This window comes from Pelophylax lessonae (genome assembly GCF_965119305.1).
Source record: "Pelophylax lessonae genome assembly, chromosome: 2".
NCBI classification, from domain to species: domain Eukaryota; kingdom Metazoa; phylum Chordata; class Amphibia; order Anura; family Ranidae; genus Pelophylax; species Pelophylax lessonae.
Genome location: NC_138769.1, coordinates 500935770 through 500961411, shown reverse-complemented (window position 1 = coordinate 500961411; position 25642 = coordinate 500935770).

Below are 25642 nucleotides of genomic sequence, written 5' to 3'. Positions count from 1 at the left end.
GGTTGGGGTAAAAAAAAAAGATTACTCTTGCAGAGGATTTCAACATTCCATTGCCATAACAGTGGTCTGACTTCTTCACGTGTGTGTAAATCTTAGCTTGAGCAGAAACATTTTTTTTTATATTAACTGCTTCAATACCGGACACTTTTACTCCTTCCTGTCCAGGCCAGTGTTCAGCTTTCAGCGCTGTCGCACTTTGAATGACAAATGTGCGGTCATGCAACACTGTACCCGTATGACATTTTAATCATTTTTTTGAGACAGATAGAGCTCTCTTTTGGTGGTATTTATTCATCACTGTGTTTTTTATTTTCTGCAATATAAATAAAAAAAAAATGTAGTTCTTTGTTTTTGTTATAAAATTTTGCAAATAATCTTTGTTCATAAATGTAGGTCAAAATGTATTCTGTTATATTTCTTTAGTAAAAAAAATAACCCAGATCAGAGTATATTCTTTAGGCCTCTTTCACACGGCCGCTCCGTATGTCCGTATATCACCCCATCCGTTTGCGGGTGATATACGGACATAATGCGTGTCAATGGGATTGCGGATGTCAGCGGATGACCATCTCCTGACATCTGATTTGCGTCCTTTCAGTTCTGTTCCATTTTTTGGAACAGAACAGAACCCTATTTTTCTTCCGTTTAAAAAACGGAACGGATGCAAAATCGGATGTCAACGGTGTCATCCGCTGACATCCGGAATCCCCATAGACATGTATTATGTCCGTATATCATCTGCAAATGGATGGGATGATATGCGGACATACGGACCGTGAAAAGAAAAAAAAATGTGCCGGAGCGGAGATAAAAAACGGAGCGGCCGTGTGAAAGAGGCCTTAGTCTGTAGGAAAGTTACAAAGTTCGCAAACTATGGTGTATGTGCTGCTTATCTGAAAATCAACCAATCTTACTTATTTCTTGAGACCTGAAAATGTAACAGTACAAATAGCCCCCAAATTACCCCTTTTTGGAAAGTAAAATGCGGGATTTTTAATGCCAGATTTTTATTTTGTTTATAATTTGCTGTCCTTCTGCTGTCAGTAGGGAATCCCACTGATAGCAGTTATGAGTTATGGTTGTTAAAGAACATTGTGGATATCAGCTCCTTAACAAACAGTGATTCACTGGTTGTTAAAGCTGAACTCCAGCTTTTGATACACTTTAGACATGTGCAGGATGAAAAAATGTGTTTTGTTTCATTTTGATTCATTATTTAAATACATTTGTTTAGTTAAATTTGTGATGTTTGTTTCATTTGTTTTCAGAATTTGTTTAGTTAGTTTTGCATTCAAATTAAAAAAATTTAACCGAATTCAAACAAAATCTGACCGCATTCGAAATGTAAAAAAAAAAAATGATCAAATTCAAAAACACATTCAAATTTGATTTTTGTTTTCATTTAAATGCAGCTGTTGCATTAGGCTATTGGTACTGACTGTCTGACAATTCGAAAATTAGAGCAACATAGAATAAAATAGAAAAAAAAATATATAACCATCATTCAAAACTCAAATTTTGAATAGAATGAATTCGAATTTGAATAGAAAAGATTAGTAAATAATAGAAAAGAATAGAAAACAATAGAATAGAAAATAATAGAATAGAAAAACAATAGAAAAGAATATAATGAAATAGAAAGAATATAATATATAACAATCTTCCAAATTTTTAATATTGAATAGAATGTGCTCAGATTTGAATAGAATAGAATAGAATAGAATAGAAAATAATATAATAGATAGAAAAACAATAGGTCAGAATGAGCAATAATTTGGCTGAATGATTATCTGTGTGATCTGCAGCCTGGGTATCAATTTGGACACCACACATACACAAATAACTACAAGAACGGCCTGTAATGGTTACAGATGACTCCCTTCCTTGCTATATTATGCTGTTTCTAGGAAATATCTCCTTTTTCTGACTTTAATTTATGAGTGCGCCCTTTGGTTGGCCTAGAAACTGAGTGTCATACAATCAATATATTCCGTTTCATGTCCACCATAATTGAGGCTCTTGAGTTTTCATGATATCTCTCTACTACCAAGACAAAAGGTCCTGAGGAAGCAAATGTTGAAAAACGCATCAACCTCTTGGATGTTTCAATAGAGATATTCCAACCTATATATATGTAGCATGAGAGTGTAGTAATTTACTGTTTTGAAAGTGGTACTCTATAACTATTTTGGTAATAAAATGTTGTCATTTTATCAAACACACAGCAATTTATCTCAATCTGGTACCAGTAAAGTCCGCAATCCATTTTCCCCCTTTTTGTTTCCCAATTTGTTTCAATAGAACAGAATAGAATAAAAGAGAATGAATATATAACCATCTTTTATGAAATTCGGATTTCGAATAGAATGAATTGGAAAAGAAAAGATTTGAATAGAAAAGATAAAAAAAATATAATGGAAAGTAATAGAAAAGAATATAAAAGAAAATAAAAGAATATAATAGAAAATCAATAGAAGAGAATAAAATAAAATAGAAAGAATATAACGATTATATTCTTTTTGTTTTATGTTATTCTATATTAATTATTTTTCTATTCTTTTCTATTCTATTCAGTTCTGTTCTCTTATTTTCTATTCTATTCTTTTATATTTTGTTCTATCTATTCTAATCTTTTCTATTCAAATCCATTCTATTTAAAATTTTATTTTCTGAAGATGGCTATATTCTTTTCTTTTCTTTTGGAGATAACTGGAGTAGTGGTGTCTTCTCCATATTTTTCTAGATTCCAAGTGGAATTAGCCACGTATGGTATATGCATTGAACCAAGTTGGAGAAATGTAACTATGTAAAACTATTCATATCTGGAATTCTTCTTTAAAGATAAACCAGGCAGATAGCATGAAAACCCCAAGTAAAACAGATTGGCATTCATTAAAAATCATTGCATGTATTTTAAGTGTAATTATTTACGTTAAACACCTTAAGTTTACTTGGTATCCTTCTTCTTTTCCCCAGTCAAGGAATTTGAATTATTGTACATGTACTGACAAGTATGTATTAGTAGGAGGAAAGAACAGAGTGAGCAGAGGAATGAGCATAGTTATCTACTGATGATTTTCCACAGTTCAGTAAGCAGACAGAAAGGTGACCAGGCTATACTGCACAACTGAAGCAGAAAAAATTTAGAGAAAGCTCACAATAGATGACAATGCAGTTAGTTTTTTTTTTTCTTTGATAGCTACCCTCAAAGTGTGTTGGGGACTCCCTCTGTGCTGTTTTCTAATATTGATGTGCTTTTGGTAGTTTCAAACTGACCTCAACAGCTGCCATTGTTGCTTTTTTTCTATTTGATGCAGGAAAAACACTCAAAGATTTCAGCTGTCTTGAAGACTGATGTCTGGGCTTCTGGTATACTGAAGTACCTTTAAAGAGGTGGGGGTTGTTTTTTGCTGGCTAACTTGAAAGTGTGCTGTGGGTCCCTACTTTGTATTTTATTGTATATCGTCCTGCCCATGTGCACCTTTTTTCTAGAATTTTAAAAATCCCCAATACCCTTTTTTTCCATTATTACTTGGAAACTTGTGGTGTGGTGTTTTAGTTAACAGCTGTTATCAATTAAAGCCATATAGTGAACTTGGTGTAGAAGTATTCACTTTAAGGTCATCACAGAGTACAAGGGGGCACTCTTTATGTCTGGAGGAAAATATATTTAACCTCCAAATTTGCTAAGGCTTCTTCACAGTAAGGTCTGGGGAAACTGTGGTTCTGACCAGCTCAGCAGATTGTTTTAAAATAGGCTAGGATTATTTCCTAAATGCACAAAATATAACTAGATACTAATATAGGTAAGGAAGGAACCTTTTCTCCCTGCTGGAGCAAATTGGAATCGTGTTTTATGGGGGTTTTTTCCTTCCTCTGGATCCAATTGGTAAAAAAAAAAAAAAAAAAAACACAAGGACATTATTCACCTTTCCTGATATGTGTGCCATGTGCTGCTGTGTCCTTGTTCAGCAGAAGTCCTCTTCCACCAATGTGCCAGCCGGTGGTAAAAGAACAAAAGGAAATTTGATAAACATTCATAAAAGGTGTCTGACTATGCTTGCTCTTTCCATCCAGCTCCTCAATTTATAGAATCAGGTACTACAGCTTCTATGAATGACACAGGATTTATAAATGGAAGATGGTTGCATGATTAAAAAGTCTGCCTCCTCCATTCATAGATCCTGTTTTACTCTTAGAAGTTGTAGTACAGCTTCTATGAATAGAAGAGTTGAGCATAGTGCCTGTAACAACTCTGTTGGCTCCATTAGCCATTGCTGCACAGGGATATTACAGCAGTGGGGTGCTTATTCATTTTTTTTTTTTTAACTAAACGTAGGCTTAAGAGTAGTTCCATCTATACCGCTGTGCCAAGAACCATCCACCGTGTGTGTGTAGTTGTACATATGCCCCCATATAGGGGGGCATATGTACAATAGGCATATACATAGGCATATACATAGGCATATACTTCCTGCCCCCTGGACCCTGTTCCTTCTCAAATACTACGGTCACCCTCTGACTCTATCCTACACTCTTTAACTCATATCTTCAACCTCTCCCTCTCCACTGGGATCTTCCCCAGCTCTCTAAAACATGCGCTAGTAACTCCCATACCAAAGAAAGCCTCGCTAGACCCCTCCAATCTTAATAACTTAACCCATCTCCTTACTCCCTTTTGCTTCCAAGCTCCTTGAACGTTTAGTCTACAACCGCCTGAGCAAGCACCTCATTGAGAATAACCTCCTTGATCCCCTTCAGTCTGGATTTCGCCAGCAACACTCCACAGAAACTTCTCTCCTAAAACTTACAAATGACTTACTAACAGCAAAAACCAATGGTCACTACTCGATACTCTTACTCTTGGACCTCTCGGCTGCCTTTGATACTGTTGACCACCCCCTCCTTCTCAAAAAACTCAGTTTGCTCGGTCTCCGTGACTGTGCTCTCCACTGGTTCGAATCTTACCTATCTCACCGCACCTTCAGTGTCACTTACAATTCCACTTACTCCTCTGCAACTCCTCTTACTGTTGGGGTCCCCCAAGGTTCTGTCCTTGGACCACTACTATTCTCAATCTATACCTCCTCCCTGGGTCAGCTAATAGCCTCCCATGGCTTCCACTACCATTTCTATGCTGATGACACCCAAATCTACCTCTCTACCCCTCAGCTCACCCCATCAGTCTCCTCCCGCATCACTGATCTACTAACAGACATATCAGCCTGGATGTCTCACCACTTCCTCAAACTGAATCTATCTAAAACCGAGCTCATAATATTTCCTCCTCTACGTGCCCCTTCCCCAGAATTCTCTGTCAAGATCAATGGAATAACTATTAGTCCTTCCACACATGCCAGGGTGCTAGGGGTAACCCTGGACTCTGCACTGTCCTTTCAGGCTCACATCCAATCCCTGTCCAAATCATGCCGCCTTAACCTCCGCAACATCGCTAGAATACGGCCCTTTTTAACCAATGACACCACCAAGCTCTTAATTCACGCCCTGGTTATCTCTCGCCTCGACTATTGCAACTCCCTCCTCATTGGATTACCCTTACATAGATTATCCCCCCTTCAATCCATAATGAATGCAGCTGCAAGACTTATCCACCTTACCAACCGTTCAGTGTCCTCCAACCCTCTCTGCCAATCCCTTCATTGGCTTCCACTCACCCAACGAATAAAATTCAAAGTGCTAACAACAGTTTACAAAGCCATCCACAACTCCAGCCAATATCAAAAACCAGTTCCATGGTCAGGGCTGGTAGCAAACATGCGTAGTCCAGTTATCAATCTAAGGTCAAGTTTAGGGGGCAATCCAATGAGGAATTTGGGTACAAGGCATAGTTAAGCAACAAGAGCATCCACAATAACAGCAAATCTGGGTCAAGCAAGGAAATAGACAAGAAGCCAGGAAGCTAATGCTATTACAAGCACAGAGTCACAGGCTGATGTTTAAGTAAGGCACCTCCTGGGCTGAGGACAAATACAGCTAGGGTGTGTATGGCCAGACTCACTAGTGTGCAGCTGATGGAATAAGCTAGGCATCCTAGAAGACATGTTAACCCACAGCTGATGGAGGAAACTGGAAGGCTGCACAACAGTTTCCAGGTCAGTGATTCTGAATTAATTTAGGCCAGGGGGTCAGTGTAATTTTAAGGCAACTAGCATCCTCAAAGAGAGATCAACAATAGCAGAGAATATGTTTCTCTTAGGAAAGGTTAATTTTAAGGTTGTTCACAGTTCTGGAAATCCAGAATACCTGTCTCTTTTCTTTTCAATTCACTATGTCTATATATACCAAAAGATCCTAACGTTTTACGTTACATTTTTTTTATATTTTGTAGATATTTTTTGTAAATATGGAGTGTTACTGATAATAAAAAGGAAACCCTGCTTATCTTTGTAGTTTTGTAGTGGAGCTCATTGAAATTTCGATATGCCCCTGGAAACTGAAGTTTTCTTTAATCAACCACTACAGTATAATATGAACTTTTATTATAGTTATGAAATGCAATGTTCTTGCTAAGAATTGACACATTTTAAGTTTAGCATAGAAGAGCAAATTTTTATCTCCAGAATTACATTTCGGTGAGCTTTTTTTTTTTTTTTAAAAGATTTGTGCGTGTTTTATTTTTAGTTAAAACAGAAATGATACAGCAGTTGTGCTTAAATAATCAGTATTTCAAAAATTATTTCAACATTATTTTAGCCCTACTTCTATACAATAAGTGATTTAAAAAAAAAAAATAACATTTTGCAAAGTTTAATAATGTTCTGTTTTCAGCAGGCTTTGTATAGCTTTATAAAATGATAACAATCATATGATATTATCATGCTTAATGCTCTATAACTTAATGTTCTATTTTGAAATTTGAGCATATAGAATGTAAATATAGACTGTGATATATTATATTTATAACGCTAAAAGAACAGTACCAATAAAAGTAATGAGTATATAGAGTTTAAAGTGTATCTAAAGCCAAAGCTATTTTTAAAATTTTTGATAGATTGAGAAAACGCTCCGGTAAAGACAGCAAAAAACCTATGGATTTTAAAAATACCCTTTTAACAGCCACTTCACATCAATTTTAACATAGCAGGTAAATGTATTCACAATATCCTAGTCTTCCTTTTATATCTAAATCTGTTCCCCCTGCTTTACAGAAGTCATAGCTTACATTTTTAATTGCATCATACAGTTCTAAGTGTGTCTGAATCTGTGCTTGATAGAGCAATGGGGCCCTGGTTGGTGTCAGGGTCAGGGAGGGTTAGCAGCTGTACAGCGGGCAAGTGAAATTACCGTAATAAATAAAATCAGAATGACTTGTCAGTATGTAAATAGATTTACCTGCTATGTCTAATGACGTGCAAAGTGTGGTGACATGGTCTCTTTCACAATTTATTCCAAAATGTCTTGGATATGAAAATATGTAAATAATGTAAATGTACTAAGGAACTTTTTAGCTGGCTTTGCAATGAAAACTCCCACTAGTATGTCATATTTTGCTAGTTTGTCAGTCATTTAATCATGATAAACAACAAAAGCGTAATGTTTTACCTTGTCCCTTGGGTTCACTGTCAAAACTAAAGATACTGTATTTATATTTATTAAAAAATCTGAAACTTTTCCAACTGAAACATGGTGTTGTTTTTGCTATTCACATTTGAAAGATTTTATCTCTGAATATATTTATTTCTCTGAACTTGGTAAGGCATATACATTGGTAGGCTGCTCTGGCAGACATTTAGAAAGAATTGTTAACTTACTGTTAAAAACTGTTACTATTACAGCTAAAATAAAAGTTATTATACTGTCGGTATATGCAGCTAATGAGTGCCTCTTAACATTTCAAGTTATTCTTTTTAATCAATGCTGCTGCCCCCATTGCCGGTAAGGGAACCCGGCAGTGAAAACTTGCGACTTCACAGGTGGGTCCCTACTGTGCATGCGTGAAGCGCGCTGTGCATTCGGATTGGCTCAGTGACGGGGGAAGGAGGAGAGGGACAAACTTCCGAGGGACAGTGCCACGGCGCCGACTCCCGGAAGTGGGGAAGGGTACCTGTCAAAACAGGTACCCCTTTCCCCCCCTCCCCCCTGAAAGGTGCCAAATGTGGCACCGGAGGGGGGGGGAAGCATATGAGCGGAACTTTTGGGTGGAACTCTGCTTTAAAGTGAGCACATTTCACTTTACTGTAATTACCAACATTCACTTTGAAACATGATTATACACTTTGCTAAGAAAAGTAGAAGTATCATTTTATTACTTTTCTTATAATATAGTTTTGAGTGCTGGTGGATAACAGCAATTCTGATGCTTAGTGCATTACTCTACTGATGTGGCAATTGTATTTATTGTTGCAGTACACTGTCTGAAACAAAAATAATTTAAATTTGAAATGGCACTACACATTTCATAATTTGTAGTTTTCTGACCAGTATAGATAAGAATGCCAACTACAGGAAAAATATTAGAGTAAACTGAATTGGTTGCCTTTTATAATGAATACATTTGAGACAATGTCAAATTTGGCTTTAGATCCATTTTAAAGTTATCCTTGTTGTTTGTGTGTACTATGAAATGCTTTCCTTTTAAAGATATGTGTTTTCAACTTATCTTTTAGCAGACCCTTTTATTATTTGTAATGTTTTACTGGTTTTGTATCAAACATATACGTAGACCTTCATTTATAGCTGTTTATTGTTTTTTCACTTCCACTCGGAATTCTAAATTGTGTTGATGTTATGATTTGTTTGCATATCTTGTAAAGAGACTTTGCAGGGACAGGAGGGCATTGGGCAACAAGGGAAGGACCTCAAAGGTGATATTTTATGAAATTTTGTCTGTTCCATGTGCAAAACGGGAAAGCCATGGGGAGCTTAGAAAACTGAATGCATGGCTAAAGACCTAGTGTAAGTGGGAAAGATTTCGGTTTCTAGAGCACTGGGCTGACCTTTCACTGGGGGGCTTATGGGAAGGCTGAAAGAGTATTTAAACCCGGATTGAGAAGGGAGGGTAAATTAAATTATTATAATGCAGACAGGTCAGACAGATGTCAGTCTATAAAGATGAGCGGAGGGCTTTGGCAGAAGATAAGGTTTCCATGTTACAATCAACCTTTGAAGATGGTACGATTTGTACAACAAAAATTTATGCAAAATACATGTGCAAAATGTGACAACGAATTACAGTGTTTGTTCACCAATTCTAAAAGTCTGCCATGCAAAAGTAGGTGAGTTGGAAGCTTGGGGCATGAAGAGAACTATGATTTAATTGGAAGAAGGGGGGGGGGGGGATTTGGGACTTTAAATGAGATACCTGGTCTAAGCCATAAAGTATCTACATCCCTGGAAGTCAGATGACCAAGAGAAAAGGGGGTTAGGACTTTAAATGAGGCAATGGTATGCAGCTGATAAAAAGTATAACAGTAGTGTTTATTTGATGATCTGATAAAGACAAGAAGACCATAACATTTACAGCAAAAAAATGTACATATTGGAAAAATATAAGCCAGTTGTATATAAATACATGACAGCAGATGAATAAATACATCATTCCAAAAATGGCACCATATCATAATTAATAAAAACAAAATACATCATGTGGTATTTGTAGAGCTGCATCAGACACTTGACGTGTTTCATGCATTAAACACACTTCCTCAGGAGTAGATGCAGGACAAGGGTCTACAAAAAAGTGTATGCATGAGTATCTCTAAAAATTATTCCAAAAAAGCTCAGGAAAAACCTACAAATATATGATGACTTACAAATATGCTCAGAGTTGGAATGGTAATAAGGGTAGCAGGTGGCTGAGAAATATGATGTCCAACCTGGGAGCTGAGGAAGCATGGCCAGCAGCAGTCCAAACCACAACCAAAACCACTCCAGATTTAATTGGTATCGCTGAATCATGGCTTCATTCTTCACGTGGTTGGGCTATTAATATTCCTGGCTGATGTGCTCTTTTGGAGAGACAGGGTAAAATGGAAAGGTGGAGGTGTCTTTCTCTATGTGAGAAGTGATCTCAAAGTGAGTGTGAAAGAGGACCTAGTTGATAGATAGTGGGATGAGGCTGAAGCATTATCGGTGGAACTGCATGTGGGTGTGCTTACTTCAAAGCTAATTATTGGGGTTTGTTATAGGCCATTCCATTCAGTGTTATTGAGGAGGTGGTGATTCAGATCCTTTCACAGATATAAAGGGCTGCAAGGGCTGGCACAGTGATGATAACGGGGGATTTAACTACCCTGAAATTAACTGGAGTAATTGCACTGCAGGAACAATTTAAGGACAAACAATTATAAACCATTACAAACAATTAGTATGGTAGAGTTCATAGAGGCCCCAACTAGAAATGATGCTCTGCCGTTCCTGGTAATCTCAAATCATGCAGAACTTTTTACTCATGTTCATATAAAATAAAAAAAAAAACATCAGGGTAGCAGTGATCATAACTCAATTTCACTTGACAGAAATGACAGAAATCTTTCCCTTAGTTAGTAAACGCAATAACTTTTGCGCAAACCAATCAAAACACGCTTTTTGTGATTTTTTTTTACCAAACATATGTAGCAGAAAACAAATTGGCCAAAAATGTTAAAAAATTTAGATTTTTACATTTTTTGGGGGGAATTTCATATAAAAAAAATGTGAAAAATATTGTTGTTTTTGCAAAATTTATGCTCTTTTTTTGTTTATAACGCAAAAAGTAAAAATCGTACAGTTGATCAAATACCACCAAAAGAAAGCTCTGTTTGTGGGAAAAAAAGGACGTCAAATTCGTTTAGGTACAGCATCGCACGACCGCGCAATTGTCCGTTAAAGTCACGCATTAAAAAATCGCAAAAAACCCCCTGGTCAGGAAGGGGGTAAAATCTTCCGGGGCTTAAGTGGTTAAGGATTACTCAGCTACCAACAGCGCCAATTTAAAAAACTGTCAGTATTCAAATAAGCCAATTTTGAAGTGCAGTGGAGGGGTTTGGGGTCTTTTAGACCCCGATCCCTCCATAAAGAGTACTTGTCACTGCCTATTACTGTCACAAGGGATGTTTACATTCTTTGTGACAGCAATAAAAATGTTTAGATTTATGGATTTTATTATGCAAGCTTTTTAAAAATACATTTACAAACTTTCATAGGATAGAGAAAAGTAAATTGTTATATAATACTTATGTTTATCTGGTTTACTTTTTTGTTGTTCACTATTGGATACGTTTAAAAAAAAATGGCATAACCAATCTTGCAAAATGACACTGTCAAATGTACAGTATATGCTAATCAGCCTTGACTGTGAGGCATTTCTTAAACCTAAATGACATGTACATGTATATTTTGATACAGCAATAAAAAAATGTACTTAAAAAAAATATGCTGCTGCCAAATGTAGTTGCTTCTTATCTTACTGCTGCTTGCATAATTCCAGCTCCTGTCGTGTATTTTAATTAATAATAATTAACCTCCAACCATTAATCAGATTCATAGTAACACAACAAGCTTTAAAAACTTAAATGGTGAACACACAGGCAAAGTATTTTAGAACATACACAGTCAGATATCCTACAAAAAATGACAGTTGGTAAGACATTTGCATATCCTTGAATGAATCATGCAGTGCTGAATCTGCCATAACCTTCTTCTTAATGCAGTCACCAGGTGAGTTCAGCACAGGCACAAATTCTTTTCCCAATTAAAAAAGAAATGATTGCCTATCAGTTACAGATATATAGCCCAACTTTTTGTCAATTCTCTGTAATATTTTTTTTTTCTTATGATTAGAAGTGCTTGTTACATCAGTAAGCAGCTTGATTAACACAAGAAATTTGCCAGTATTACAATAACAATAGATTTAACTTGATAATTATTTTTTTACTGCTTACTTACTCTGTTACCATACATATTGGCTGTGAAATAATAATGCCATTTTCTTTATATTGGTATTTTATGCATATTCCTTTCCTATTTCTCTCTTGCTTGCTGTTTATTTTTTTTAGCCCATAGAACAAAGAGTTCATTCGTCAGATACTTACCGTACATTTGGTAAGAGAGTGAGAAAGAAGGAAAGACAGAGAGAGAATATTAGATAGATGGGGAGAAAAGAAACATATATTCAGTAGATGGCATTATGCCAACATATGATACCAATGTGAAATACAACTGTAATAGACACAAAATATTTATTTCAACAATTGTCTTTTTTTGGTTTGTAACATTTAAAGAAAAAAATGATACAGGTTGCATTCTCTGTTAACTTCCATATAAAAACCAAGTATTTACAAATATAGCAGTCAGCTCTGACACAGGGGAAACACGCTATTATGTTCATCTAAACAATCCATTACTTTTGGATATGCTCTGATGAACAGGTCATTCACAGCCACAACTGAACACTAAAGCAAACATCCACAGCACACTCCTAGAGAAATAAAAAAAAAATCATGTAAATGTATGCACAATGATAGACTTTATAACAGCTTATATGACATCTAGTATGTCACAGCAAACAATCAATACCACTACAGATTTTAAATTAATAAGCATGGTTTCACTTTTGGACCGAGCCCATTTCTGACACACGTTGTTTACAAGTTTACAAGTTAAAATCTGTATTTTTTACTAGAAAATTACTTAAAACCCCCAAACATTATGTATATACTTTTTTTTTTTTTTTAGCAAAGACTCTGGAGAATAAAATGGCGGTTGTTGAAATATTTTTTGTCACGCGGTATTTGCGCAGCGGTCTTTCAAATGCAATTTTTTGGGAAAAAAAATTTGACTGTATTTAAAAACTAAACAGCAAAGTTAGCCCGATTTTTTTGTATATTGTGAAAGATGATGTCACGCCGAGTAAATAGATACCTAACATGTTACAGTTTAAAATTGCGCACACCCGCGGAATGGTGACAATGTTTCCATAAGATTGCACATGCACCATTTTTCTTTGGGAACATAATTACCTATTGGATTCGTGTATTGAGATTCTAAAGAAAGGTAGCTCTGTTGGGAGGGTCTGATTGTGTCCATGTCATAGCAATGGCCTTCCTGGCAGCAATTATACAAAAGACTATAAAAGATATGTGGATGGGGCTCCAGGATTCATGATGTAGGAAAAAGAGAGCTGTAGCCAAGTTGCATGTTATAGGAGTGTGGAGCACTGTGGAAAGAAAGGAGAATACATATTCCCAAAAAGGTAGTAACTTGGGGCAGGATCATCAATATGCAGTAGTGAGCCAGTAGAACTGCAGTTTATCCAGCAATTAGAAGGAGTAGATGCATTGAATTTGGACAATCCCACTGGGGTATAATTCTATTACTATTCTATTTTAATAGAAGTCTCCCAGTGAGAGAAACACGAGGAGGTGGTAAACAGCTTCATTGCTTTATGCAATTGTGATAAGTGAAAGTTCTGAGAAGGTTCAGCTTGCCATAGTTTTATATTAGGTAATTTTTCCACAGAGAGGTTGTGTGTAAGAGTGGAGTATAGGAAGGAGATTCCTTTATAGTGAGTCAGGGGTAGGTCTGGGTTTTAACTGTTCTTGTCAGGCAATGTATCCCACCACATCATAATATTGAGGCTATTATGTTCTTTCCATTTATTTGTGAATCAAAGGGAGCATACAGTGATTTTTTTTTACATATTTTCTTTATTTAATATGGTGAGGACAAAATGATTTTGGCACCAGGAGGCAACCTTAATGGTGAGCCACGATGAGATGGAAATTGGGGATACAGTCATTTGGTGTTCATAATGGAGCACATACTGCATGGTGTAATTGCCTGGGCACTGGGGGAACAGCAGCAGGAGGCAGAGAAGGACTTTCTGTTGTCAAGACCAGCAGGAACCTTTTCCTATTGACTTTATCCCTGTAAGGTAGAAAAGAAGTGTGATGAGAAGTGTTAGGGTGCTGGTGGTGAGGAGGAGAAACATGCACTTAAGGTACCATGAGCCTGAAGATGTCCTGCTGCACATATAATGTTGGGTTCTTTACTGTAACTTTTAATAACCTGGGGTTAGGGGGAATTGTTTTTGTGTACACATTGTTTTATATCCAACCTATTAACTATTGTGTGTCCAGGCCAGAGCACTTGCTGGAGGTGGCTCAACATATGTTTGAGGTACTAACTTTCCTTGCTACATGTGTCATGTCAGAGAGGGACATCACCATGAGGGGATTTCTCACTCAGAATATGCATTTATCTGCATTTTATTAAGTGGGGGTGGAGCTTCAGATGCACATTATTGTAGTGATCATATTCATAAATTATTGGATGTCCAATACCCAATGCCTTGCTGAATGCATCATGCCAGAGAGGTCCTCCAGAAGAGAGATTTGGTGACTAAAAAGCTTAAAGAGGAAGTAAAGTCACTTAAAAAAAAACTAGAAAAAAAAGCCCTGTAAAGAGAAAGGCATAATGAGCTAATATGCATCACATACTAGCTCATTATGAAGTACTTACCTTAAAACGAAGCCCCCGCCGTTCCGCCCCCTCAGCGACAGGACGGACGACATGTCCGACCGTCCTGCTTCCTGGTTCACGTCCTCCGACCATCTGATTGGCCGGAGGCGCGATTACATCACTCCCGCGCGTGTGCACGGGAGCCGCCATTCAGGGCACTGGGCTCTGAAGAAACGGCACGGGTGGCGCCAATGACGCCATCGGCAGTATGCACTCTAAATATCTCCTTAACGGTGCATGTTTAGGAGATATTTATAGCACCTATAGGTAAGCCTTAATATAGGCTTACCTATAGGTAAAACTTTGTTAAGTGGGTTTACAACCTCTTTAATTTTAAAACCTTGGAGGAAGGTGTGCAGTCGTGGGTGCACTCTGACTTTTTACGTTTTGGTGGGTTCAAAGGACACATAGAGGTGATGGGACAAAAAAATGCAGTTCTTGAACAGACTGTCAGTAATAACTTCCTAGTGAGGTCCTTAACACAGGTCATACATTATTTTTATTATATTTTAGTTATAAATGAATATTATATAAAAAAAATAAAATAAACTAGCTTAGAAGTTCGAAGTAAAAATGACTGAACATTATTTTAAAGACAACATTTTTTTTTCTTTTTTGCAATATAAATGAAAAAAGACCATCAATAGGGGGGGGGCGTGGCCGGCTACTGGAGGAGATGGACGCACTGCGCACTGTAGACTTGCTCCAGCTCCGCAGGATCCATCCAGCAATTAGGAGCAACTGGGATCGGGCGATTCTCTGCCCCAGAACCTCGTACTACACCTGGGAAGAAGAAGGATTGAAATGAGGGGAAAGAGAAAAGACCGTTGAGGACCTTGTAGGCTCACAGATTTCTTTGGCCCAGCAGGCGACCAAGCCTTCCAAGATGGGGCCGGCGCTACGACCTCTTCACAAAGACAGACAGAGGCAGCTGCCTTCTACAGGGGGAACTCCCGGCACAGCCATTCAGTCACGCCAGGATAAGAAGAGGAATCACCATCCTCTGCTTTCAGCAGCCCAGTGAAGAAAAGAAGGAAGATAAAGTATCTCAAAAAAGTGAGTACACCCCTCACATTTTTGTAACTATTTTATTATATCTGTTCATGTGACAACACTTAAGAATTTACCCTTTGCTACAATGTAAAGTGGTGAGTGTAAAGCTTGTATAACAGTGTAAATTTGCTGTCCTCTCAAACTAACTTAACATACAGCCATTAATGTCTAATCTGCTGGCAACACCCTATTTGAAAATGTCCAAATTGGACCCAAAGTGTCAATATTTTGTGTGGCCACTATTATTTTTTAGCACTGCCTTAACCCTCTAGGGCATAGAGTTCACAAGAGCTTTACAGGTTGCCACTGGAATCCTCTTCCTCTCCTCCATGATGGATCATGGATCCATCATGGAGCTGGTGGATGTTAGAGACCTTGAGCAACTCCACCTTCCGTTTGAGGATTCCCCACAGATGCCCAATAGGGTTTAGGTCTGGAGACATGCTTGGTCAGTCCATCACCATTACCCTCAGCTTCTTTAGCAAGGCAGTGGTTGCCTTTGAGGTGTGATTGTTATCATGTTGGAATACTGCCCTGCGTCCAAGTCTTTAAAGGGAGGGGATCATGCTTTGCTTCAGTATGTCACAGTACATGTTGGCATTCATGGTTCTCCTAATGAACTGTAGCTCCTCCAGCAGCACTCATGCAGCCCCAGACCATGACACTCCCACCACTATGCTTGACTGTAGACAAAACACACTTGTCTTTGTACTCCTCACCTGGTTGTCGCCACACACGCTTGACACCATCTGAACCAAATAAGTTTATCTTGGTCTCATCAGATCACAGGACATGGTTCCAGTAATCCATGTCCTTAGTATGCTTGTCTTCAGCAAACTGTTTGCATGCTTTCTTGTGCATCATCTTTAGAAGAGGCTTCCTTCTAGGGCAACAGCCATGAAGACCAATTTGATGTAGTGTGCAGCGTATGGTCTGAGCACTGACAGGCTGACCCCCTGCCCCTTCAACCTCTGCAGCAATGCTGGTAGCACTCATACTTCTTTTTCCTAAAGACAACCTCTGGATATGACGCTAAGCATGTGCACTTAACTTCTTTGGTCGACCATGGAGAGACCTGTTCTGAGTATAACCTGTCCTGTTAAACAGCTGCATGGTCTTGGCCATCCTGCTGCAGTTCAGTTTTAGGGTCTTGGCAATCTTCCTAAAGCCTAGCCAATGTTTAAGTAGAGCAACAATTCTTTTTTTCAGATCCTCAGAGAGTTCTTTGCCATGAGGTGCCATGTTGAACTTCTAGTGACCAGTATGAGAGAGTGAGAGCGATAACACCAAATTTAACACACCTGCTCTCCATTCACACCTGATACCTTGTAACACTAATGAGTCACATGGCACAGAGGAGGGAAATTGGCTAATTGGGCCCAATTTGGACATTTTTACTTAGGGATAGACTTACTTTTGTTGCCAGCAGTTTAAACATCAATGGTTGTGTGTTGAGCTTTCTGAGGGCACTGTTATGCAAGCTGTACACTCACTAATTTATATAGTAACAGTGTAATTTCTTCAGTGTTGTCACATAAAAAGATATAATACAAGTTTTACAAAAATGTGAGGAGTGTACTCACTTTTGTGAGATACTGTAAGTGAAAACGGGGAAACAATGAAGGTCTAGATCTCATGAAGTCCTGGGGACTCCTACCCCTAGAATAAGAAGACATCTCGGATCCTCCACCTCTGAACCGGGACTCCAGAAGAAGGAAAGTGAACTCTAATCTGTGACTGAAAGCGTATTCTAAGATCTAACTCTTACAAATGGTAAATGGAACCAAGCTTTTAAATGGCCCTATCTTATCCTTCCCACCCAATTGGTACAAGATCATATTAGCACAGCTAACCCCGATATACCACATCCCAAGATCCTGCCCAGTTAGACTCTCAGCCCTCACCTGACATGTGTGCGGTTACTTACCCGCAGCTGGATTCTACTTCCTTACAAGTTTCTATGTGTTGGCAACAATATGCCTGTTTTTTCCTACAGTTTTTTTAATTACTTGCTTGTTTACCCAAATTTTATCCAGTACATTACTTACCTCGGAAACCACATTTAGATTCTACAAGCTGACAGACCCCATTATTACCTATGGTACTTAGGCTCCTTTCTCTAAATGCCAAAGGGATAACTAGCCCCTATAAACTAAAGAGATTTCCAAAGGCCGATGAGAGAAATTCTGGCTGCAAATAATATGTGGGCAATTATTATTCTGTACTTTATTTGGAATGCCTCTATCCCTATGTTGAGAAGGACAAGCTCTAGGTTTAGAAGTTTGAGTTTTCCCATGATTTCACTAATTAGGAGAATCAGAGAGAACAAAAACTGCATGCTCTTGGATCCCACAGTACATAGTACACATTTTTTCTATATCCCAATGGTGATAACCCCTCATGATCCAACGCCTCAAGTTCTTCAGACCAGGTTATAACACTATCTTGCACAGTAGAATACCTAAGTTTTGTCCTCCAACCACTTAATGAGGGAATGATGTATGCGCTCACTAGAAAGATTGGACCCAGAATACCATATAGTACATGGGTAAAACCGGCTCATATGGTGTATGTTGGGTTGTCCAAACCGATGTTGTACCCTCAGATGCTCCAATACACACGTATAGCGAATATAAACAAAGGAAGGTTCTAATTCAAATGATGATAGGAAATTAACCAAAAGGAGCAAACATAGTGTAAATCCGCTAACATTTTATTAATCAAAATAAAGCAAATACACTTACAGACATCCAAAGTGTATGCACACGTCATAGACACATAAGCTAGGCTGTCATTGGCGTGGTCTTGACGCGTTTCGACAGAAATGCCTTTTTCAAAAGATATTTCCATATTATTTTAGGCCAATTTGTATTCTGCTTCATATTTTTGATAAAGAAAATCCCAATAAGCGTATTTTGATTGGATTGCGCAAAAGTTTATCGTGTCTACAAACTAGGGGAAAGATTTATGTCATTTTTATTTATTTTTACTAGTAATGGCGGTGATTAGTGATAAACTGAACACCCCCTGGGTTCGGTTCGCACCAGAACACCCCAAACAGAGGAAAAGTTGATTCAAATAAAAGAACCCCATTGAAGTCTCGAACCTCAAAAAATAAAACGGCCTAATTTTGAAGGCTTAAATGCAAGTTATTGCCCCAAAAAAGTGTATGGGGGTCCGGGTACTGACCTGGGGAACATGTAGCAATGAAAAAAAAGGTTTTAAAAACAATCATTTTTAAAGGAGTAGTGATTTACTGCTTTTAATGAGGCTAAAAGTGAAACTATAAAAATGAAAAATTCCTTCAAATATCGTGCCTGGGGGGTTCCCTGAATGTGCCTGTAAAGTAGTGAATCTCTACGATGTATGTAGCCTGCTGCAGCAATACTGACATTTCTAATGCATAAAATGTCATATACAAATATACATACAAATTTCAAATCAATGTACTTGTCATACGGGTGCAGAAAAATTGGGCCTCCGTTGTTGGTGGTGCCTGAACACCGTAATCCCCCACAGTTACTCTTGCTAGGCGCAGGAACGGGCCCTGCTGCTAAAAAATCCATACAAATTTGAAATTGCATGTACTTTTCATACAGGTGCCAAAAATTGGGCCTTTGCTGTTGGTGGTGCCTGAACACCATAACCAAACCCTCACAGTTACTCTTGCTGGGTGCAGAAATGGGATCTGCTGGTAAGAATTCCCTACATATTTGAAATTGCATGTGCTATACAGTTACCAAAAATTGGGTCTTTGCTGTAGGTGGTGCATGAACACCATAACCAAGCCCTCACAGTTACTGTTGCTGGGAGCAGGAAGGGGACCTGCTAGTAAGAATTCCATACAAATTTGAAATTGCATGTGCTATACAGGTGCCAAAAATTGGGCCTTTGCTGTAGGTGGTGCCTAAACACTGTAACCAAGTCCTCACAGTTACTCTTGCTGGGTGCAGGAATGGGACCTGCTGGAAAGAATTCCCTACAAATTTGAAATTGCATGTGCTATACAGATGCCAAAAATTGGGCCTTTGCTGTAGGTGGTGCCTGAACATTTTGTTATGTGTTTGTTTGGATTTGTTATGTGTTTGTGGCGTGAATTGGTGTTCCCCTAAGGTTTACAATGTGAGAAGTATTTCTTAACATGTCCCTAGTCTCTACTGTGATATGATTTAGGAATAAATTGTGTCCTTCGGGTAGGTATACCTATTAGGTTCATGTGTGGTGTTTACTGTTATGGGATATGAGTTAGAGCTATATTTGTAATCTCCCACAATGCAATCCTCAGCAGATTTGTTTCTAGGATAGTAATAGCTGTCTACCAGTCAGTGCCACTCAGTGTTAAGCTGGCCATAGATGAATCAAAATTCTTACATCTCCATAAAGAGAACTAGTCACCACAGTAAAGGAGTTAAGCAGTAATAAAACATGTATCCCATTCTAACCTATATTCTGATATTTTCATTTATTTTCCCACATGTATTACATACTCTTACTTACACTGCCTGTGCACTGTGTGTGCTGTTAAATCTTTTATCCTTACTAAGTCTCCCAAATATAGGATCCAATGTTATAGCTTTACTGTCAAATCATCTGCACACTTCTCCTGCACATACTGCCTGCTGCCTTACCCTCCACACTCCTCTCATGCACATACTGAATGCGTTCATTCTCTCTATATTCCCTTTCAGCACATAGTGACCTCGTTCACATTCTCTGCTCTCCTCTCCTACACATACTGCCCACTAAAACACTTATTTAGCGCTGTTTGTAATATCCCAAAGCTTGCCCTTAGTGTAAGAGGCTCACTTTCCCTATTCCTCAGCAATCATAGGCCCAACGGGATATAATGCCACGCTGTTTCCATCAATGTTATTTTGTTCATGCTCTAGGCTTTCAGGGGAGGTACAACAATACTATTTGAATCTTGTTTTACTTTGAACTTCCTTCAATAAGTATAAATGAATCCATAGCTATTACCACTATTACTACCGCTACTACAACTACTACCTTTTTGAATATGCTTAATGGTCTATGGTCATCAGTAAAATTTATACTGTATATATATATATATATATATATATATATATATATATATATATATGTATATATATATATATATATATATATATATATATATATATACTGTATATATGTAGCACCCTACAGGTAGGTGCTAGGTAAATGCATAGTGGGCCTTGTTGCCTAACAACAAGGCCATGATTTATTTTTGGTCAGGGTGTTGTGGCTCTCAGGTGTGTCTGCTGAGAGGGGAGTTTCCCCACTGGCTCTGTGGGAAGCTTCTCATAGGGCAGTGGAGGAAACCCAATCAGGGACACATTCAGGCTTGTAACTACCCCTGAAGGCAGATTCTGCCACAGTGGATTCTGGGAGTGGGCATAAGTTTGAGTGGAGTGCCTCACTGTCAGAGGAAGTGGATGTCTCGGGGTGCTGCCTGAGAATCCAGAGGGTGCTGAGTTGAGCTGAAGGGGATCCGGTGTGCCGAGAACCAGCGGAGAGAGAGAGAGGTCCAGTTCCAGGAAAGCCTACAAAGGTTATGAGTACTGTGGACTGCCCCTGGGGTTCTGCCTGGTGTCAGAGGGGACCACTCCGGAGAAGGTTCTTGAATCCAGGAGTCAGCTAGCTAAAAAGGGGGTGCCTGGGTTGAGGACCCTGAAGTATAGAGGGGGAACCTGCAGTTTGGGCCCTGAAGAGTCATTGTACATTGTGGAGTGTACCAGTTGAGAGTTGCAACTGCACAGGAATTTACAAAGAGCTACCTCAAGCCAGCGCAGGGCTGGGGGGGGGGGGGGGGTTAGCTATTCAGTTACTTTTGAGTGAAGCAGCGTCAGGAGTCAAGTGTTCTACAGTCCTGGAGCTTCTGGATCAAGTTTGAGGTTCCAGCACAGTTTTCAGTGTTACAGTATATCCAAGCATCAGGAAGCCTTGGCTAGCGTCGGCTGGCGTCAAGACAGCGCAGACAGTCCCAAAATTGTACCTAGTTGAGCCAGAGGAGTATCCCACTCATTCCCTTCTCCTATCCCCTCAATATCAAAAAACTCACAAACCAAAGATGCCGGAATTTTCATTGTCTCAGTTCTTACGCCTGGAGTTTCAGCCCGAATGGGTTGGGAGTGTTACTGGTAACAATGGCAGACCCACCTCAGGCCCCATGCCTGGAAAACCTGCTACATATATATGTATATACTGTATATATATATATATATATATATATATATATATATATATATATATTTGTCCTGTAAATATATATTTGTAAATATACAGTGATCAACCATAACATTATGACCATTGAGAGGTAAAGTAAATAACAGTGATTTGATTTTCTTGTTAGAACAGCACCTGAATGTAGGTGGGATATATTACACAAGTGAATATTTTGTCCCTGAAGTTGAGGTGTTGAAAGCAGAAACACTGGGCAAGTGTAAGGATTTGAGAGACTTTGACAAGGGCCAGACTGTAATGGCTATATTACTGGGTCATGGGCAGCCAAGGCTTATTGATGCATGTGGGTAGCAAAGACTGGCCCATGTAGTCCGTTCCCATAGAAGAAATACTGTAGCTCAAATTGTTTAAAAAGTTAATGCTGGTTCTAACATGGTGCCAGAATACATAGTGCAATGTTGTTTGATACTTATTGGGCTGCATACCAGTCAGGGTTCCCATGCTGTCCAATAACTGAAGAAAGATAAAAGTGTGGCACTGAAGTATTTTGAAATAAAATCACATGGCTCTTATTAATATTTCATCAAGATATAAAAGAGAAGAGAGAGAAGAAGAAATTACACCAGAATACACTTCAGGAAGAAGGCAAGCTGGTGGAGGCAGTAATCTGCTAATGACAGATACCACAGCATACCTCCAGAGGTCTAGTGGAGTCCAGGCCTCAATGGGTCAGGACTATTTGAGCTGCAAAAGACTTCATGTTATGGTTGTTATAATGTTATGGTTGATCAAAATGTGCAAAAGTTTTAGGCATGTGTAAAAAAATGTTGTAAAGTATCAACGGTTTCTAAAATAAAAGTGCTAATAGTTTATTTTCATTATTAACAAAATGGAAAGGAAATAAACAGAAGAGGGATCCAAACCAAATCATTATTTGGTGTGACCACCATTTGTCATTAAAATAGCATACATTTTTCAATCCTTCTAGGCACACTTGCAAACAGTTTTTTTAGGAACATGGCAGGTAGGTTGTTCTAATCATCTATTCTGATGGCTGGGAACTAACCATGGATCTTCTGTGGATGCAGGCTGCTTTAAATCCTTCTGTCTCTTCAGGTAATTCCAGACAGATTTGATAATGTTGAGTTCAGGGTTACATTTAAGATGCATTTACACTTAAGATGGTTTTTAATTACTTTGGCTGCATGTGTGTGGTAGTTTTCCTTCTACAGAATACATTTAGGGCCAATCACATGCCTCCCTGATGGTATGGCATGATGGATAAGCATCTGCTTGTATTTCTTGGCATTGAGGACACAACTGAACCTGAACAAATTTCCAACTCAAATTAAAGAAATGCAGCCCCAAACTTGCAAGGAACCTCAACCATGCTTGCAGACACTCATCATTGATCCGCTCTTCAATCCTTCACGAAAAAACTGCCTCCTGACACAGCCAAATATACAGCCAATAGTGTTAAGAATTATCTTTGGCATTAAAAAAAAAAAGGATTTTTGTCACCTCCCCATTGATTTCTCTCCCCAATATCATTTCCCTCCTAGACACCTTCGGGGCGGCCTCAGGCCTGAGAGTCAATATGTCAAAGTCCCTGGCCCTCAATGTCACCCTCCCCTCCTCTCTTGTGGATCGGCTGAAGGACCACTTCCCTTTCTCCTGGCATCCAGATTCCATCCCCTACCTAGGGGTGTCGTTAACCCCCACGATAGACAAACTTTACCCAACCAACTACCTACCCATGATCCGTCGATTGAAGCGAGAATTGTCTGAATGGTCTCGCCTTCATATCTCCTGGATAGGGAGAGTCAATGCAGTTAAAATGACCCTCTTGCCGCGTATCCTCTATTTCTTCCGGTCTCTCCCGATCCCTGTGCGGAAATCCCATATTCAGAGTTTACAAGGTCACATTTTTAAATTTATCTGGGGACAGAAGGGACATAGAATTAATAAACTTACACTCCTGCGCTCCCGGAAACAGGGGGGTTTAGGCGTCCCAGACCTCTGGAACTACTATCTAGCAGCACAACTAACGCAGTTTTCCGTGATCTATTCCAGGGGGGGGGGGGAAGCCCGACTGGTGCCAAATGGAACGTCAGGCCATTCCCCGACATACTATTGATTATTTGGTGTGGTGTCCGGCCTCTTCTCGCCCCTCGGTTTTATCTCCTACTCTTTCACATTCTTTCGCCATTTGTGATCGCATTCATAAGTTGCATAAAGTGACCTCACATTGGGCTCCGCTCTCTCACCTTTTCCATAATCCAGCCTTCCCTCCAGGAGAAAACATAGGGGCATTTAAATGGTGGACTGACAAAGGCATGTATAGAATTGGACACTTTGTGGATAGCTCTGGTCCTATAACCTTATCACATTGTATTTATTCGTTGAAGATGCCGCCTGTGGAGAAGTTCCGTCTGACCCAAATCTCACACTTTATTAACTCCCTCAGGTCCAAATCTCCTGCACCTCTTCGGGTCTCGCTCTATGAACAATGGTGTGCCCAAATTACTGATGTTAAGGGGGGTATCTCCCTCATCTATGCCCTACTAAATGATGCTCAAACTAAACCGGCCTACATGCTTAAATGGGAACAGGACCTCAACATAGAATGGGACCTGCCGGACTGGCATGCATGTTTTGGGCGTTCCTTCCGGGGTATTCACAATGTTGGCCTCATAGAAGCTAATTTAAAAGTGATTATGAGGTGGTATATGGTGCCTGCTAGGCTGGCCACCATTTATGCCTCCACGCATCCCACTTGCTTTCGTGACTGCAAGCTGCTGGGCACTATATTGCATATCTTTTGGGAATGCCCCAAACTGAGAACGTTCTGGGGGCGCATTTATAGTATAGTCAGGCGGATTACTGGCCTTGTGGTACATCCGTCCCCCACTCATGCTCTATTAGGTCAGCGGATTCCTGAAATTCCCAAATACACCCAGGCCCTCATCTTCTACATTTTCCTCGGTGCCAAAATGGCGATAGCCAAGCAGTGGAAAATGCCTTCTGTTCCGCTCCATTTGGCTAAGCGTAAGATATCATGGATAATGGCACAGGAGAAGATGTACAGCATCCTTGATGATTCCAGAACGAAATTTGAACTGATCTGGGAACCCTGGGCAGTCTACGTTAATGTTACCATTTAATTGGGGTCGGACCTCTAGAACTTTCTTCCTCTTCTTGCTCTTCATCCTCTTTTCTATTCTCTTTCCTTACCTCATGTCAGTCTCCTTTTCTGTCCCCTCTGCTCTCTTCTTTTTTCTTCTTTTTCATTTTCTTGCTCTCTTATTGGTATTGCTGTACTTATAGTGCTTTGTCGCTGACTCTACCTAGTGGGGTCTCTCGGTTTGGACCCGGAGCCCCCACCAATTACTTGGGATGGGTTTTTGCATTGTGAGTTTTTTTTTTCTTTTACTGTTCTTGTTTACAATCTGGAGTACGGGTCTCTAGTTAGGTTAGGTTAGGCCTGGGAATTTTTATTTTTTACCTCTAACCGGTTCTCCATGGGAATCCTCGTGTTTAGGATACCATTTGGTTCATTAATTGAGGTTGGGAGCGCTTCCTTTGAGGCACAGTTTGTTCCCTTTGGGGTGTCTCGAGGGGGGCGCCCTACCGTTGTGGCCTCAGTCACCCATTAGCTGGTATCCCCCCTCCTTTTTTTTTTTTTTTCTTGGTTTCCCGGGTCAAAATATGGTTCCATTTGCTTGACGTACTCCTAGATACTACATATATGCATTGTCAGCAGTTTACCCACCCCACTATGCTGTACTTCATGTTTCACTCACCACTTGTTGTGGATTAGTTTTTGTTTCTGTACCATTTTCGTTATTGCTTGTACTTGTTACCCTCAAATAAAAATTTATTGAGAAAAAAAAAAAAAAAAGGAGTCCTGGAAGTGAAGGTTTGAACCCCACAGAGCCCTGAATTC